We start from the raw sequence: 17,345 nt of genomic DNA, 5'->3' as shown, positions 1-17,345 counted from the left end.
CGTTTCCGGAGGTCGAAGACGTATCCATGGTAGACTCGGTGAAGTCCTGGTAGTCGTGCCGCTTTTACGATGAAACTCTGCGACGATAGTACGTGTATACACAAAGAAATTTAGATCATCGTGCCTGTCAAGTAGAATCAACCGCAGGTGATGAATATTTACACGAGAAGAAAATGCGACGAGACGGCCGTGTTGTTGATGATTTTTTCTTCATCTTCAACGATGCACGTTTCAACATCAAACATTTCATGGATATGTTCAGAAGATGCAGTGCAGCTGGAGCTGAGGGCCCGTGGTGTAGATTCAACACCGCTCGAATTGCGCACAACCAATTCCTGCCGTTACGCAGTCTCGGCAACACCTATATAACAGCTTCCGGGTTCCCCTCTATCCGCCGAGATAGAAGTCTGCGTATACGTATGACGAATAACGTAATAAAAGCAGCCGACAAGCCGAAGGACCAGCAGCGCGTGAACTGGTATCAACTATAAGGTTTTAATTCCTTGACAGACGACGGTAATTGTGCAACTCGCGGCAGCCATACGACACTTCGTGTTTTTAATGATGGATGTTGCCAGGCGAGGGACCAAGGCATCCTGAACTTAACACGAGTCAAATAAGTTCAACAGGCTTCACCGCGAAGGTTGTCCATTTTCGAAACCCCACCGCCGCGCGAAATGTGCGGCTCGTCGCCAATCGATGAACTGGCATATGAGCGGCGCACAGGCGTCAGCACTTTACAACGAAGCGCAAAAATCGGTGCCAATGAGCGGTTAGAAATATCTACGTTTTACGTGGTCGGTGTACAAAAGAATATTTTCTTTGGTGCTCAAATCAGCGCTGGTGACCATGTACTACGGACAAAATGACCATTTACTGTTGAAAACAACAATACCAGTGGTGAAATTTTGTATCCTAGAAGAAATTGTGATTGGTCCAGATTTTCAACCTTACCATTTCCACTCGCGATCGTCTTCCAATGCGAGATGGATTCGAACCGTGTTCACAGCAAGGCTGACATCAGCGATCCCAGTCCACGAGCCAGCTGCACCGATCGCTAAAACTCGGGTTGGATAATACTATTGACAGTTGCGGTGCCGCGGCCAGTGATGATTGCAGTGCCCCGTGCAGAGACAGAGAGAATGAATGAATGAATGAATGAATAAGTTTTATTATGCCCTGGAGAAAAAAACTCCGTGGGAGAGAGAGAGAGAGAGAGAGAGAAAGAGAGGCGGAGTCGAGTAGCCGAGAAGGCGGAGTGTGCGAAGTGACTTTTGTAACATGCATGTGTACACTCGCATATGTTTAGAATTGCTGGTTTGATAAGCAGTCGTTGTTTCCGCAGGATGCGAACCGCGACGATCATCGCGAATAACGGTCACTGCTGACGGCCCTGGGAGGTCGAGGCTGCCACGCAGACGAGGACGCGCCGTTTCTCGGGACGAGCCTCACGCCCACTTTCACATTTCCAAGATGTAAGCTGATCGTGAGCGAGGGTGCCCATCGCCGTTGGAGACTGATACTTTATCAGGATCCGTGGGCACGATAGCTAATTATCTATTATATCTCGGGACCTGCTGAAAATTACGACGACACATTCCGGCCCCTGGAATTTACCTGGTACTCTTAACGATCCCCGGTAGCAAGGCGTCGTTCACTTGGCAGTGAAACGAAACAGGGTAGAAATTAAAAGCTGGATTTATCCCTGGTCTGAAGTGCATCGAGTCGATTCACCAGCTACAAAGAAAAACCAAGCCTGGTGAACGTTTTTCGCTACCATTCCGCGTGAAACGGACTGTCTTGCATCTTGACGGACCTAATTGTCGGAAGAGGAAAAAGTATCGCTGGAATAGTTGATAGAGATTTTTTTTCTGTTTTATAGCGGGGATGGTTTCAGCCGAGGGGCAAAAACCGTCCGATGTAATGCTCGGCGAGTGAGTTTGATCGGAGGCTCGGGCTAATCGTTCGCGTCAGACCGTAATTTGGCAAATGCCCTCGTTTGTATACAAATCACGATTGAATGGGAGCATTGAATAGGCGAGCTGGCCTACCCCGTGCACGTGTGGCTTTATGTATGCATATGTGTACGCGGTGGGTGCCAGGCTGAAGCGTACAGTCACATCTGGAGCTTTGTACGAAATTACATAATATATACAACCGGTGCAGCCTACACAAACAACTCGGCGAATTTGCCACCTGGTCAAACAATTTCACCACCCAAGGATAGTCGTGGGTACATAGGCCTGTATGCTTTGCCCTTTGCCGTATTTGTCCGGTCTTACGAACTAACCTTTGAACCTTGATAGTAGGTACTTTCAATATGCGTTTCCAACTCGGCACGCGCATTCCCTGTACTTTTGCGCAAACAGACGAATTCTACTCGAAATTTTCGTCTACTCGTACAACTAAGACATATATTATCACCGAGTCCTGGTCAGATTGTTGTAAGCGGTTGTTTTTTATGGTTATCTTGTCCACGTGAGTTTCAAGATTGATCGTAGGAACCACGGTATCCACGATATTCTTATCGAGGGCATAGCTGTATCCATGTTGTATTTCACACGGAGGAATTAAACTCCATAACTCTGTGGCTAACGTCCAACTCGCACGAAAATATGAAGGGGCTTTATCTTCTTTGCTTCTACCCCGTCCCCCACTTCGATCTTTGCAACCACGATGTATCGTGGAGAAAACTTTCACATTTATGTATAATTCGAAATCGTTCTGCCCACTAGTTTCTCGGTCTGGAGTCAGTCTACGGGCGATGAATGAAAATTGGATAATACACTTCCTCATCTCCTTCACCCACTTGTTATATTTCTCATTTTTTACGGCTTCCTCGGCGCTGCTTCACCCTTCAACGATCTGTAACTCCGAGCCTTGAGGTGTTCGATCCCTTATTCCTTAAACAGACCTCGTTCTCAGGCTCTGTTGGGCAACCGATCCTTCCGCCATTGGCGCCCATCACACTTTTCGTTCACTTTTATTATACACTCGCAGAAAAGTTCTCTTTTCAGAAATCATCCATCACCTGAGAAAAAAAAAAAATGCAACAACATGCCTATCTTGATTTCAGTCCATGTCCGTCGTATCCAATCTTCGGAAAACCTCGTTGACGATTCTCTACCACGAAGACTATCGTCTGGACAGGTACAAGTCGAAGTGTCGTTTGGCTTCTGTGTCCAGTTCTGCAGCGAGCTCGGAAGCTTGCTACTAATTGTCAGTTCGACTTTAAGAGAAATCAGCAATAATTAAAATACAGGCATTGCCGGAACTCCCGAACCATTTTTCTCAATTTCTGACTGGTAATTTTAGTCGGCGTGTTCTTGATCCAGGTTGTGTTTCCCGAGGCCTACGCCAATGCGCGGCGTAGCTGGCTGGCTGTCGATCGTGCTCCCTGGGTCGGAACAGGTATACCCCCGACGCATAGAAGCGGCACACATATACGAGCATGTACATAATACGGTATACATACCAATACTGTAGAATATACTCGAGATTGGCTCGTTCGAATCTTTATTCCTGAGGTCCATACCTGTTTCATGACATCGTATTATGCGCTTCCTGTGCCTTTTTAGATTTGCGGCTCGCACAGCATACGCGTGCACACTAGAGTTTTCAGTTCACACCTGAAGTATAAAATTCAAAGTTTAGTTTTTTAGATATTGACTCGTGTATTATTTTTTTTTTCTTTTTTTCTTCGTGAAAACTAAAAATAAAATGCACACGGCACAATCGTTATTATGATTAATCAGGAGTCATAATTGAGGAAATATATGCTTTTAAAAATGACGCCGACTATTGTTCGTTGGAAACGAGGCACTCTGAGCAATTGAAATAGGTTGGAAGTAGCCGAATACCTGGCGTACTTGGTAAGCGAAATTCAGATGAAGAGCACAGCTGAAGTAGCAACGTTATTACACGAAGCGTGTATTTGATGTTGCATTTTGGATAATTGAATACCTCAATAGTTGGGTATAGTTATTACGCGAAGTATGCGGGGACAGAGGTAACGTTAGAATGTTATAAACCAAGCTGCAAATTAGTAGAATATAACAACTCGGCTGATAGTTCGAAGTGAAGCTAATTTCAGTTCGTTCATTCGCAAGAGATAACAACGAATTACCGGTAAATAGATAGAGAGAAATTGAAAAAGTTGTCGGGACTTAATTTCGACGGCGGAGAAACAAAAATTCCATAGCAAACTCCGCAACGAGTTGCACGGGAATAAATACAGGTATAAAAGTTGAGATGAACAGAAAAAATCGGGATTAAACCCACATCGACTTTTCACCCGTAATCCCGTCAGTCGATGCCGCGATGTTTCTCTGCGGGGCGAATTTCGCGATTTCGGGTTATTTGTTTGCCGCGTCCCGCGGTCTCGGCTCGATGATTGCAGTTTTAATCAATGCTCGAGCAGTCGGGGCTGATCATCCGTCAGCAGAAACTAGCGGGAAGCCGCTGCGCTCCAGCAGGACCGGAATCATTCCGGCAGTGAGGTGGAAAAGAGGATTCTCTCGGGAATACGACGCGGGACGATACGTACCTACGTTACACTACGTTACCGGATAAACCGTAATCGCCTTTTCCTTCAATGCTGCACTCGCCTAGGTACCCGTCTTATACCTATGTACACGTATACCTAAACCCACTTCTTTTTTTCCTAATCCTCCACGGAATGCATACCTGTATAGTTAGTAATTGGTAGTTGTACCATTCCTTTATCTCGTCTTGCCGTCCCGACAATTGAGCGGATAACAGAAATTACTTCACTTTACAAGTTACGAAAAGAAAAACAAATTAACAGAAAGTAAGAATTTACCCACGCGTTGCCTGGGTATATGGATTGTGGGAAATATTTTCAAAAATTATTCCACAGTCACAATGATCGAAAATAGCCGGATGCATTTTTAAAATTAAAGTTACCACTCGCACGACAAATATTATTAGAAAATCCGCGAGTTTCTCAGTGCAACGTAGGTACTTGCAAACAGTCCCACAGATGTATTCCATATTTTTTAAAGCCTCTCATATTACAGATATGGCATTTATTAGAATTAGTGATTTATTTAACTTTTCAAGTCAGCAATAATGGTCGAAAAATCCATCGGATCGACCGCCACGCACCCTGCAAGCGCATGTCAAACATCTTGACAGGGATGATAGTCACGGGTTTATTCGCTATTCGCAATTGAAAATTACTCACTTCAGGTGACTTAGTTGGATGTAATTTTATCTTGACAAATAGAAGCACCCCTTAAGGATCCTTGTGGCAGCTCGGTGTAAACATGCGATCAATTCAAAATCAGAATAAACTCGAGCCAGCTGCAGGAATAACCTCCCAGACGTTTTTTCTCGAGGGTTCGATTATCCTGCAAGGGCGCGTTAGTTGCCTTGAGCTTTGCGTTTAATATCACCGATGATGAACATGCGGCATCTCGTATATTTCCAATGGTGCGATGAATATTTAAGCAAAACAAACATACAATGAAAATTAGTTTATCAAAGATTGATGTGAAATATAACGTTCCCAAACTTTGGGGATTAGTAGAGACTTTAGACTCTAAATACTAAGGCATGAAACAAATCATCGGAAAAGGTCATCGACTATATTATTTTTTACCGTGACACAACCAGCGGTTTGTTATTTTTTACTAAAACTGAATATAAAAAAATCAGTTCTCGTTTTCTCAACTTCGGTCGTTCTTTTTTTCAACCACAGCGATAATCACGGGATTCGGACGCGAGGCCGCCGCCGAAGGAGTTGTAAGGTATTTTGTACGGGTATAACAGAAACGGGATGCAGAGTCGGCGATCGCTCGCGGTATCTTTTCTTGACCGCGAGTCCGCTTTTTGTCGGTCTCGATGGCCGTCTCATTGTCCCGAGATCACCGTTCCTTTTCTGAACCCGTTGGCGCCAGGTTCCCCAGGTAACGCGATACACCAGCCACGTGTGCGTTATGCTTACGTGTGTTTCTACACGTATAGAAGATGTACAGTTTTGAACCGCGTTCGTAAAAGATCGTTCGCCATTTTCAAGGACCAGCAACAATGTCACGCAATCCACGCTCTTCGAACAACCAGCGAAGTATCTCTTTCAATTACGGCGACGATATCGAAAGAAACAAGAAGAAATCAAGGGGGAACGCACGGATTCGATACATCGAACGAGCCTCGACGATTCGAGAAACAAAAAACAGAATAAGAAGTTGGAAGCGTATCGGTTTTTACGCCGTTTTAATTTGGAATTTTGAAAATCCATGCAACGTGGTTGCAGGGAAAAGTTTACTGTTTATAAGAAACGGATGTCGATCGTCGATCGCGAAGAGAAATTAAACGAAAATTAAATCGTGATTCACCCTGTGCAGTGGATCAAATCGACAAGTCAACAAATCGGAACACGTGTGTGAAAAATCGCTGAAACTGTTAGAAAAGAGCAATGAGAAACATAAAATACTGACCATCTACAGCATACGGCACTGATATATCAGCGGTAAGGAAGCGTTTCAAGGTTTTCTCACGTCAGGACACACATCACAAGCCGTAGATGACAAATGTTCTCGTTTCCTGGTGATTCTTAAGGACTTCGCTGAAAACTCAACCATCCTGGCAGTGGAGATGAGGTCCCTGGTGCAGCTCTAAGGATCCTCACGCAGCAGCATGGCAGCATTCGATTTTATGTTACCTCGAAGAACCAGAGGCGCATTTTCGTACTGCCGATATAAGCGTCATTCAAGCTGGCCAGTTAACGATTCAACGCTCTGCGATTGAATTCCGTTGATTGTTGTAATTCCATTTGATTGAGAAGCTACTCGAACGTTCAATATTTTTCTGGATCGGTATAACATCGGTACTCAGCTCAACCGAATGTGAAATTGTTTATTAGAGAGACGTCGTCAAAGCATTTCATCAATTTTCTCATCTCGTCATGTCCAACACGCAGGTATACTTGATCCTCTGAATCGTCACTAAACCGATTTCTCCGCGTGGGCGACGACGACACCTGCACACCAACAGAGCAATTCACACGTGCAGGGAGTAAGGTATAATCTCTGGATGGAGGACACTTAGGCATTGTATTTGATATTCACGCTAGGCGAAATTTCCTCAAACAGAGAGACAAGAATAATCAAGTATGTGTCATACCCGCTCCCTCAGTTTCGCCGTCAGATATCCGTCGATGAAAAAGTAACTAATTTTCCGGAGAACTCATGGAAACGCATCGTACGAATATATACAGAATGTACAGAATCGCGAGTAAACTTGGAGGTAGGTACACGGGTATATTGAATATTCTCGATTACAAATCTCCTTATTAACACAAACTGAAGGTGCGAAACGAAACGTGTCGAGTCCCGGATCCCACGTCACACAATTCATATAGACGTGTAAGAGAGACGGTGAATGTGGGCATAACGCGAGCTTATCGATTTATTATTACAACTCAAGTCCCTATCTTATCTCGACTAACAGCTCGGTGGATACGGATAAAAAAGTCGGCTTCTCGCCGCGGACGTTTTTCTCCATTCTCATTCATTTCTTTCTTTTTTTTCCTACCACTTTTTTTTGTACTTCGTGATGGCATAAAAAATGAACCTGAATTTCTTTGAATTACTGTGATCACTTGAATGAAATGCAATGTTTCTTTATCTTCACTGTCGCAAATTTGGTACACCTTCCGTGTAAACAGTGCGCATGCAAAGACGTGAGAGGGAGAGAACGGTGGCATGGAAGAGGCTGCGTATACGCGAAACCGGCTCCTCGAACGCGCAAAAAGCCTCGAGTTTCGTTCGGCGAACGAAGGCGAATAGCAGGCGGCCTCTTTCCTGTATCGATGACGCACGACAACGAGAATAGCAAAGGCAGTTGGACGACCACGAGAGGATCAAGCCGAACCTTGCTCGTTGGGGTTGAACGTCAACCTTTCCATTACCCTCCCAGACTAAATACATCACATTCATTGAAAAGAACAGAGAATTGCGAGAAAGAACAATTAACGTAAAAAAGTTTCTGTACGGTGTTACGATTACGCAGCTATATACGTGTACTTTAATGCCCCTGTTATCTCATGTGGAAATTGCAGAGAGATTCGTCACGGTTGCGATATTCCGAATTCATTCCCGCACGATGACGCACCTTTGTGACATTTTATACAAGTCGTGTGTATAAAGGTACGTGCGTGTACCAAAGATGAACGCGCGATTCGGTAATACGCGTATTTTGCTGAATTTCAAATTACTTGTATTTTTTCTTTATCGTGTACGATGAATCAAGATCGATTCGCGAATAATCATATGCATATATCTCAATCGTCACACGATATCGTAAAAACTATAAAAAAGGTAAAAGTTTTCACTTGCAGAAAGGTCGAATGGAAACGACAGGTGATATATTTCTGTTTGTATTAAAATCACGCTGGTTTCACTTGCAAGTGATTTTCCATTAGGGAAATCTGACTTGTATTAAAATTAAACGAACTGTCAGCCGTCTGATAAAGTGACGTTAACTCATGTACGACACTCGAAATTCGGTCGTTTTTCGTGATGGTGAAACTTGGAATCAGATTTAGATCCGGTCATTTGCGATCAAACGCTGCCTCATATCCAACGAATACTCACGCACGATATACACAGCGTCCAACGTATTTGGGTAAATTGCAAAAACGTTGAAATAATGTCGGAGCTTCGTTTGAAATATCCGAAATCCCAGCGTCTGACCCACGGCGCTTCGGGCCACCAAGGCTTTCTCTTTCAATGTACGTGGGTTTGTGAGTCGGTTTCGCCGCTTTATTCCACCTGACTTGCCCCCCCCCCCCCCCCCCCCCCTTCTGCCGCCCCGCCCTCAGCTGTTGTACGTATGTGCATAGTTAGACCTATATACTGCCACGCTGCGACAGCTCGTGTACCTTCGTCCACGGGGACCTTGAAAATCGCGAGCCTGTCTGCCCCAGGATGTGTGTCACACCGGGTGTATCGTATACTTACTGTTAATACGGCAGAACCCGTAAGTTGCCTGCAGAAGAGGGAACCAAAAACACCATATTAACGTCCAGATCGAAGCCTGGTTCTATGGCTTCAAATGCAGGCAACTTGACTCGGTTAGGCGTAGCCTGCAACATCACTTGTACGGGTAAAGGTAAAGACGAAGGATGACTACAGACAATAGAATCGGGTCATCGTACAGAGTTTTGGAAAACTGTACAATCCGTTTCATCAAATTTTAAAACCTGATTTAGTAGAAGTACAATCGTCGATCGGGAACGTCGAAATGTGGAAAGGTACAGAAAACCCAGAATTGGAATTCTATATTGTATCCCGATTTTCTAAATTTTGAAAACTGAACAGATTTCCACCTTTTTGAAAATTTGACATCGAAGGGCCGACCAACGTTCTTCACGAAATAGGCGACACTTTACTCATCCGGGTATTGGATCCACGTTCCTGCGAAAATCATAGGCATCGATCGGACATTGGAAATTAATTTCCGCTGTGAAGAATATTTTCAAATCACCGTAACTTGTTTGCACCAAATTCGGTCATGAAAGTTAAAAATTCAAATATACAATTCTAATCAAAGTAAAATTTTTGAACGAAATGCGATATAAAAGAAAAAAAAGTACAACCTGCTCAGTACAAGAAGCCTATGCCCCAAAATATAAAAGAAACGACTGCCTGCGTTTGATAAAATCATTTCCTCATTTACTTTGAAATTTAGGTACGTCTTTTCGTCATCTTGTTTTACGGAATTAACAACAGGCTAATCTCATTGTCCACCGTTGCAATAAGAATTATCATCAAATGTCAAATATTGCGCAAACTTGTAACATGTGTCCGCCAACTTCGTCGAGGTTGACGGTTAAAAATTCAAAGAGACTGAGGTTAGTGACGTTAACATAACGACACGTAGAGGGTAAAAATCACTATTTTCCATTTATCCAGTGACTCTGAAGTAGTCAAGTTTTCCAAATACGTATATACATTTTTCCTTATTATAATTTACTGCATCTCAGACATTTCCGAAACTGTTCAATACCTTTTTTATTCGAAACGTGAATCATTGCAATAACTTCACCGGCTTCAGCTTCATAAAATTCATCAGACCCTGCCAGCCAGTTCTCCCGTTCACGTTTCGTGCCACACGGCTCGTTGCACGCAGGTATATGATCTCAGGAATACGAAACTCGGGCGTAATAGGTACATGGATGTGTAAGGCCAACGTGTTGCGATGCGGTCTTCGGGAGAAAGATGTAGCGAGGCGGCGGGAGGAGAAGCAAAGGGCGGCTCGCTCCCCCCCCCCCCCTCCAGCCCTCCCCGTCCCCCGCCCAGCGGCGCCCGAAGCGCCGATACGGCGGACCAACCTCGGCGTCTGGAATACGGGGCACGACTGCCGAGCGGCCGTCAGCCGTCGGGACGCCGGGCATCGGAGGGGAAGTAGGGAGGAAGCCGTTGCTGCGTTCGTCTCTGCCGGCGGCCGCGCGGCGCGCTCGGCGCTTCTCGCTAGTCTAGCCTTGGCGCTTCGTCGTGTCGGTTGTGCTTCGGTGAGTACGAGTGTGTCTTATCCGCGGTTGTGCGATCCTTTTTCCTCTCTCGGTCGTTGTTGAGCCGATACGACGGTACGCAACGCGACGACGCCGTGGCGGTAAAACACGCGCGTTCTTTTTCGAAGTAGGTACGGTTTTACTCTTTGGTTTGCAATTTTGGGTGGGTAATTTCGTTGGAAAATATCTTGGAAGTTAAGTACATGTAATAAGGAACAAACAGAGAAGAACAAAAAAGCGGGGCAAAGGAAGACGGAGAGAGAAAGAGAGAAAAAACAGTGCGGAATTTACCGTTACCTATCGTGTGAAATTACTATAATGTTACTATTAAATGAGTGTGCGTGTCGTTGACAGTGGTGAAGTTATTTTTGTTGTTATCGTCGTTGCTTGTTTTATCACGAATCAATTTGCGATTGGATCAACGCTCTATTGGATTACCTGAATACCGACACCGTTTGCAGCCATCGTCCCTTTATCGCGGCTGATTCTGATTCAGGTATGTGGTCGAACTTTTTGTTTTTCTTTGTCACTTGCACCATCTTGAGTTGAAAAAGTGAAAAAATGATTGTCGCCCGTGCGACTTGATCGTAGCGTGAGGAAGGAGGCTTTTATCTTCTCGTCCAGTTTTGCATTGCTCTTGGTGTACTACGACTGACTCGAATCATCGTCATGAAGAATCAGAACAAGGTTAACGTTGTTTGTTGCCTTTCATCGGCTAGCGACTGTTTATTACTTATTATGGTCGCCGAGGATTGAGACAATCAGTTATTCGATTTGCTTGCTCCTCGTTTATTCACAAGACTGAAGTTAGTAACGTTATCGTATCGAAACATTGGGGAAGAATATCGCCATCTTCACAATGTACAACGATTTCGAAATACGATTGTGTTTTGTTCTGCCGCGGCTTACTGCATTTCAAGCAACTCCAAAATGGCGGAATAACGGTTTTTCCTCAGTACGAATCGTTACGATAACGTTGCTAACTTCAATATAATCTTTGTTCCTCCGTTTTTCCGAATGAGTCAGATTTAACGAGAATCGATTCCCTCGGGCTTTCTTAATAACCAATATTCGAAATTTACGTTACCCTGGAAAAAAAGTAAACAGAAATCACAGTCGAAATAAAAATTGTGTATACAGAATAAACCGATACCATTGGCAATGGAGTTGGCACAACGATTTTAAGTACACGTTTCCAAATGGCTTACGGCGAATTCGAATAACTCACTCGATTTTACTCGTGATTTCAAAAATACCCAAGTAATTTTATTTACGATTTTCTCGAGTTCTATAACCTTAAAATCAAAAGTTTCGGTTTCTTATCCAACGCGCATTTTATAGATCAGAAAAGGTAAATCGATATTAGATATGAGGCATGATTAATTTTTTCGCCTATTCGTAGCTCGATGCGGTATTGAATATTTATTAATTTATTTCGTCGGTATTGAAAAAAATTTGCAAATGTACAAATGCACATTTTCACTCCAATTTCGAGAAATTTCGTTTTATAATATACAATGTACACCACGTTGTGTCTACGTATAGTAATACACCGTTAATTGTGTGTACTTAAAATCTAGTCGCTCACACAAATCATTAGCCACGGTACGAGAAGATCGAAAATCGATTTTAGAATCTCTTTCGCGTTGTTTCGGAGTGATTTGGAAGGGCCTAATGAGCTACGCAATTTCGGTCGGTTACCCTGAATAAGGAACTCGCTACATCCGCCTGAAAGTAGCGTGTGTAGGTATGTACCGTGTACTACTGCAGCCTTAAAGAGGAGGTATCGCAGTTTTTAAGAAACGCACTACACTTCGAACGCATAGCTTCTAGGTATGTATGTACATTAAACCTGTCCAGGTGAAATTCGAATATAATATAATCGTCAATTGATTCCTCGTGACCGATTGAGGCGTGTTCTTCGGGCCTACACGATTATACCTATTCCTACACATGAGGCTGAAGTTATGTAATCGTAACGAAATGTCGGGGAACAAATCATTATTGCGCAATTTTCCAATGACTTTTCAAAGTGTTGGCTGTTCGAAATAAGAGTATATGTTTCTCATTTATTAAATTTCAAACTTCCCTTACGGTGCATCCTCATTCCTCCACGCGTAATTTTCGTTGAAGCGTCTAGTCCAGTCACTGTGTGTGCAAAGAAAAGACACGTGAAATTGCCATTTTCAGGTGCCACGCGATACTTACAATTAGTCTATCTTCAGAACTTTGACTAGTTTCTGCAGTAGCTTCGGTTGCCATATTAAACATATGGTTCAAGTCAGAAAATGTCGATCGTACGCAAAGGAAGTAAAATTATCATGACCATAGTTGCGTAGAATCTAATTACTTGCAAGTTTAGTTATAACAATTATTAGTAAAAAGCAGCTACTGCAGAATCTGGTCGAAATTCTGGATTGTGACTCCCCCCCCCCCCCGCCCCCGAAGATTAGAAAAAGAAAATAGAAGCATGTAAAAATAATAGCAAAATTTCAAATTTACGTACATCATACCGAATGACTGGACCACCGGTAACAGGGATACGAAGCTCTTTGTCTGTGTCTCCTGCGACGCCCGCCGCGTGCCGTATACACCACCGTGATTATAGCCTGCGTAAATATGTGCGAGCATTGCGAGCGAAGTACGAGGAGCGATAAATGCAGAGGGTGTAGGTAAACAGACGGAGAGAAGAGAAAACCGGCGTCCCGTCCGTCGCTCCTTGACGCGGGCATAAAAGGTAGTGGGTATAAGGTATAACTAGAAATCCGTGAGGGTCTCCGTCTCCAGCTCGGACGACACAAGTGACTGACGACTGCACAGTCAGTCCTTCTCCGGACCAGCTGCCGACCTTCTTTTGCCCTCCCTGACTGCCTGCTGCCTGCCTTCAGGTAAAGGTTCTTGGGACCTCGTCGTGCGTCGTTGGGTCCAAAGCACAACGGTTTCCCTGGTGTAAATAGATCGGCGGTCGTGAATGTACGTTCTTTCTTTCCAGTTATTCTTTTCTCACTTATACAGCTTCGAAAGCGGGCTCTATAACAAAGATCACTCAATAGTTCGGTCGAAATGGATGATCGAAATTGCAATTCTTCGCTACCATTATTCTCTCTTTTTAATCGTTTGATTGGGAAGGGGGGGGGGGGGGGGGGGGGGTCCATTGGTAGTACAAAATTCAAGATGGCGGCCGAGGCTACTGCAGAAACTGGTGAAAATACTGGATTTAGACACTGCCAATGCGGTGTCCTCCCAAAGTTTAGAAAAAGAAAATTGTGAGATCTAAAAACGTTGCAATTCTGATTATTTTTCTTGTTTTGTACATTCCGACTGGGCTAAAACTTTCACTCAATATCGTTCAAAGCCTGATTATTTTATGTTCATCTGGGGCGTATTCGGATTGAGGCGTCCTCCAGACTCGGGTTTCGAAGCGACGGATAGGTCACGTGACACAAATCTTCCTTCCGCGCCACCTTTCTTTCCTTCTCTCTTTCTGTTCGCCTACCATGCCTCTGATCTTGCCTGCTTTTCTCGACAAGGGTCCTCCTCCTCCTCGCGTTTCATGCCTCCATAAAAAGCGTGTTACCTCTCTAATCGCCTTCTCCGACGCCTCTTCGACGCGCGTCACCTTTTCCTTCCAAGTGACGCACGTCTTTGCCTTTTCATGTAACACAACTAAAAAACTTGTGCAGTTCTCTATCGTTTTTACTCACGATCAGTTTCGAGCTGCAAAAACGTAGTTTGACTTCTTACGTTGTAATGTAAATGTTTGTAATAACAAACCTCTTTTGAACAGTAATTTTATTTGAAAAAACTTTCTTTCCGCACCTCTTCTTGGGGCATAATCAATTTAGAATGAAATTCCACACTTTCATTGTCAGATAACATATTATTATGCATCGTGAATTTATTTGCTAATGATTCTGAAATTTTGTAAAGCGATTTTGTAAAGATAGTTTAAAACGGACAGGAAAATCGAGGCGCTGTCCTTACTGACAGGCGTTAGTCCAATTGTCTCTTAAATATGCAGTCCTTCCTGCGTATCTGAACTCCGCCGTTTGTTATTTTTGTGTACCGAACCGCAGCTCGGTGGTGGCTACGATAACAGAGAGTATTCAACGGTGCATCATCCAAGTTCGCTTTGAATTTCCTGTAACAACAAACAGCTGCAACGTGAGAGCCTGGCTACCATTAATTATATATTTTCACGGACTTGGAATAAGGGAAGAAACAACCGCCGCAGCTTTTTTCATCCCGTCACCCTTTCAGACTACGTGCGACCCTGGATTGTATACGTGTACCACACACGGATTACAGCCTGCCGGCATCTTTCCCGGAAAAAAAGAATAAAGACTTCTCGTTCTTTTCGACGATAGCTGTTGCTGCTGCTCGATATATAATACATTATATTGATCAGCAGCATCAGTCTCACATACAGGGGTATTCCACGTCAAATCGAACGGTCGGTTTCTCTGACCCATTTTAATCTCATTGCCCTTTCACACAGTTAAAGTACATGTTGAAGGGACGAACGTTGAATTTTTCCAGATTTTTTCGGCACATGATTTCTTCACAACAACTCATCCAACAAATTGGATTTTAACAATATTTTGATTTTTCGCGCCTACAATGGCCTACATAGTTTAAAACCTGGACGACGTATGAAAAATGTTCGTTTACAAATATTTCAGATTCTCTTGCGAACTTCTCGAGAGTATTTTTTCGGATTTTTCATTCTCCGTTTCAGTGTAGTATTGATAAAAAATGCGCGCAAATTATTCGAAACTGAAAAGTAGCCAGATCGAATGGGCTACAATTTATACACAGCGTGCCTTCTTCAATGCGAAAGGTTGTCTGAAAATTTCATAGTGGCCGGAGCAGTGGTTCGGAAGATATATCAACAAATATTCACACGGTTGCGAGAATTCGGTTCAAACTTCGCGGCGCGGCAAGCTAATTGCTCACCCTGCGCGTGGCGCTGCTGCGCACTCGAGCCCGATCTTCAGTTGTTGCGCGTGTTGTTTACAAAATCGGTTGTCGACTGTTTCTCGCGGAGTATACTTCGGTCTATTATTTGTTACGATTCCTGACGTGATGTGTAAGTGCCGTACTGCCGGACAACATTCTTGAAGCATACTCATCCAAGGTAAGAATTCAAAACTATGTGTTGCGTATCGTAATACCGATTGTATGACTTTCACCGTTCGTACCGCCACGTTACAGTACGTATGATGAGAAATTTCACAGTTCCATGCAAACTGTTGCTTGTAAATTTTCAACTGCTTTTCCGCCCACTGCGATATATGTAGACAATCTTTGGTACTGAAAAAGATACGCTGTGTAAAAATTTCAGCCAATTCGATTAGGGCGCTGTTCTATTACGGAAGATTTTCGAAGATTTTTCATCAAAACTGTAATTAATTTAAAAAATTTCATACAAAGATGCGAAACTTTTTCCATATGTCACCTGAATTTCAAGCTACGTTAACTTGAAAAAATGAGAAATCGTGAAAAGCTGATTTTTCGACTAACTGTGGTAAGAAAGCGCTTGGTCAGGAAAATCTGAAAAAATTCAGATTTGATGCATTCAATACGAAATTCAAGTGAGTAAAAGAGCGAAAACATCAAAAGTGGTGCAGGGAAAAAGTCTCGTGTTTCGTTCGATTTGACATGGAATCACCCAGACTTATATCGTGTAGGAAAAATGATAATGAAAAACACTGGTCGTATACGTTTTACAGAAACGTAAATTTATTTTATGTGTACGAACACACTGCCGATTCATGCCAATTTTGCAACTATAATTACTGCCCTCCTTCCCCCCTCTTTCTCGTTACGTTTGTGTAAATTAACCGATTATGATTTTGGTATTGGCTTCGTGTATACCTACATACACATATTGCACATATGTGTATATACGCCTAGGTAATAATTGCACGAATTAATGATCGATGGTGATAATTACAACGGTGATTGGTGGGTTCGGCAATTGATACCCTGCGCCACGTCTGCCACACTGAGATCACATTACACACATGCTACACGTACCATTATTATACATATACATATATGTATATAATATGTGTGTTAACAGTGCATTGTATGGACTCTGCATATGAATTGTATTGACGGATCAGCGACGCTGAGAAGGAGAGTAAATATGCGCGTATAATGCAGGCAGTACATGGATTCGAAGTGGTGTTGTTGGAGTAAATTACGAGTGACGTAGAATTACATAACGATGAAATAATTGGCGATAATAAGTTTGAACAACAATTACTTGCATACCGTTTTACTCTATATTATTATTTTTCATTTCGAATCGTTCATATATCCCGTCGCATCCATGCTCTGCGCGCACACACACACACACACACACACACACACACACGCGCACACAGGTGGTCAATAACATCACCTCCTATTTAGAGGAGGATATATATTATACCAAGTTTATTCAATCGCACTGCAGACGAGTAATTTCGAGAGACAAGTGATTAATGTTCCACACTTCTGTATCTGATGGCGATTAATGATGTTGCCTGCTGCCCCCGCGTAGTATCGCGCGTATTTTCCGCGTTTATAACTGCATCGGCGGTAGCATACCACCACCCCGTGTGTGAAATTACACTGCAAGCGATTTTCTCTTCAGATTTCGATTCACCTATCACCGAACATTATTCGACGGATTTGGCTGCCGGCACCAAATGCAGGAGCAGCTGTCATTCGACGTCTCTTTCGTGAAAGCTGCTTTGAAAATCAACCCTCCATTATTTCCCCTCTCTTTATCCCATTCTATTTGACCATTACACCAGAA

At 43.3% G+C, this 17,345-nt stretch overlaps 1 protein-coding gene and 1 long non-coding RNA gene across 8 annotated transcripts in view; one reads left to right on the top strand and one right to left on the bottom strand.

Annotated features, from left to right (window-relative positions):
• Window positions 1-1,236: 1,236 nt before the first annotated feature.
• Window positions 1,237-10,367, bottom strand: LOC124184830. The gene is made up of 3 exons (XR_006871263.1): window positions 10,033-10,367; window positions 6,462-7,003; window positions 1,237-3,629 (listed from the first exon to the last, which is right to left on the bottom strand). It is a non-coding gene; the product is annotated as an uncharacterized LOC124184830 (long non-coding RNA).
• A 150-nt stretch (window positions 10,368-10,517) lies between these two features.
• The window catches only part of LOC124185887 (fat-like cadherin-related tumor suppressor homolog), a 223,420-nt gene continuing 216,592 nt past the window's right edge, over window positions 10,518-17,345 (top strand). For all 7 annotated transcript variants that reach the window (XM_046577122.1, XM_046577121.1, XM_046577124.1 and 4 more), the window contains exon 1: window positions 10,518-11,033. The gene's annotated coding sequence lies outside the window, so the exon portion shown is untranslated. The remainder of the gene's footprint in view (window positions 11,034-17,345) is intronic.

The sequence above is a fragment of the Neodiprion fabricii genome, chromosome 6 (assembly GCF_021155785.1).
Source record: "Neodiprion fabricii isolate iyNeoFabr1 chromosome 6, iyNeoFabr1.1, whole genome shotgun sequence".
Taxonomy (NCBI): Eukaryota; Metazoa; Arthropoda; class Insecta; order Hymenoptera; family Diprionidae; genus Neodiprion; species Neodiprion fabricii.
This window is presented reverse-complemented; position numbering and strand designations above follow the sequence as displayed.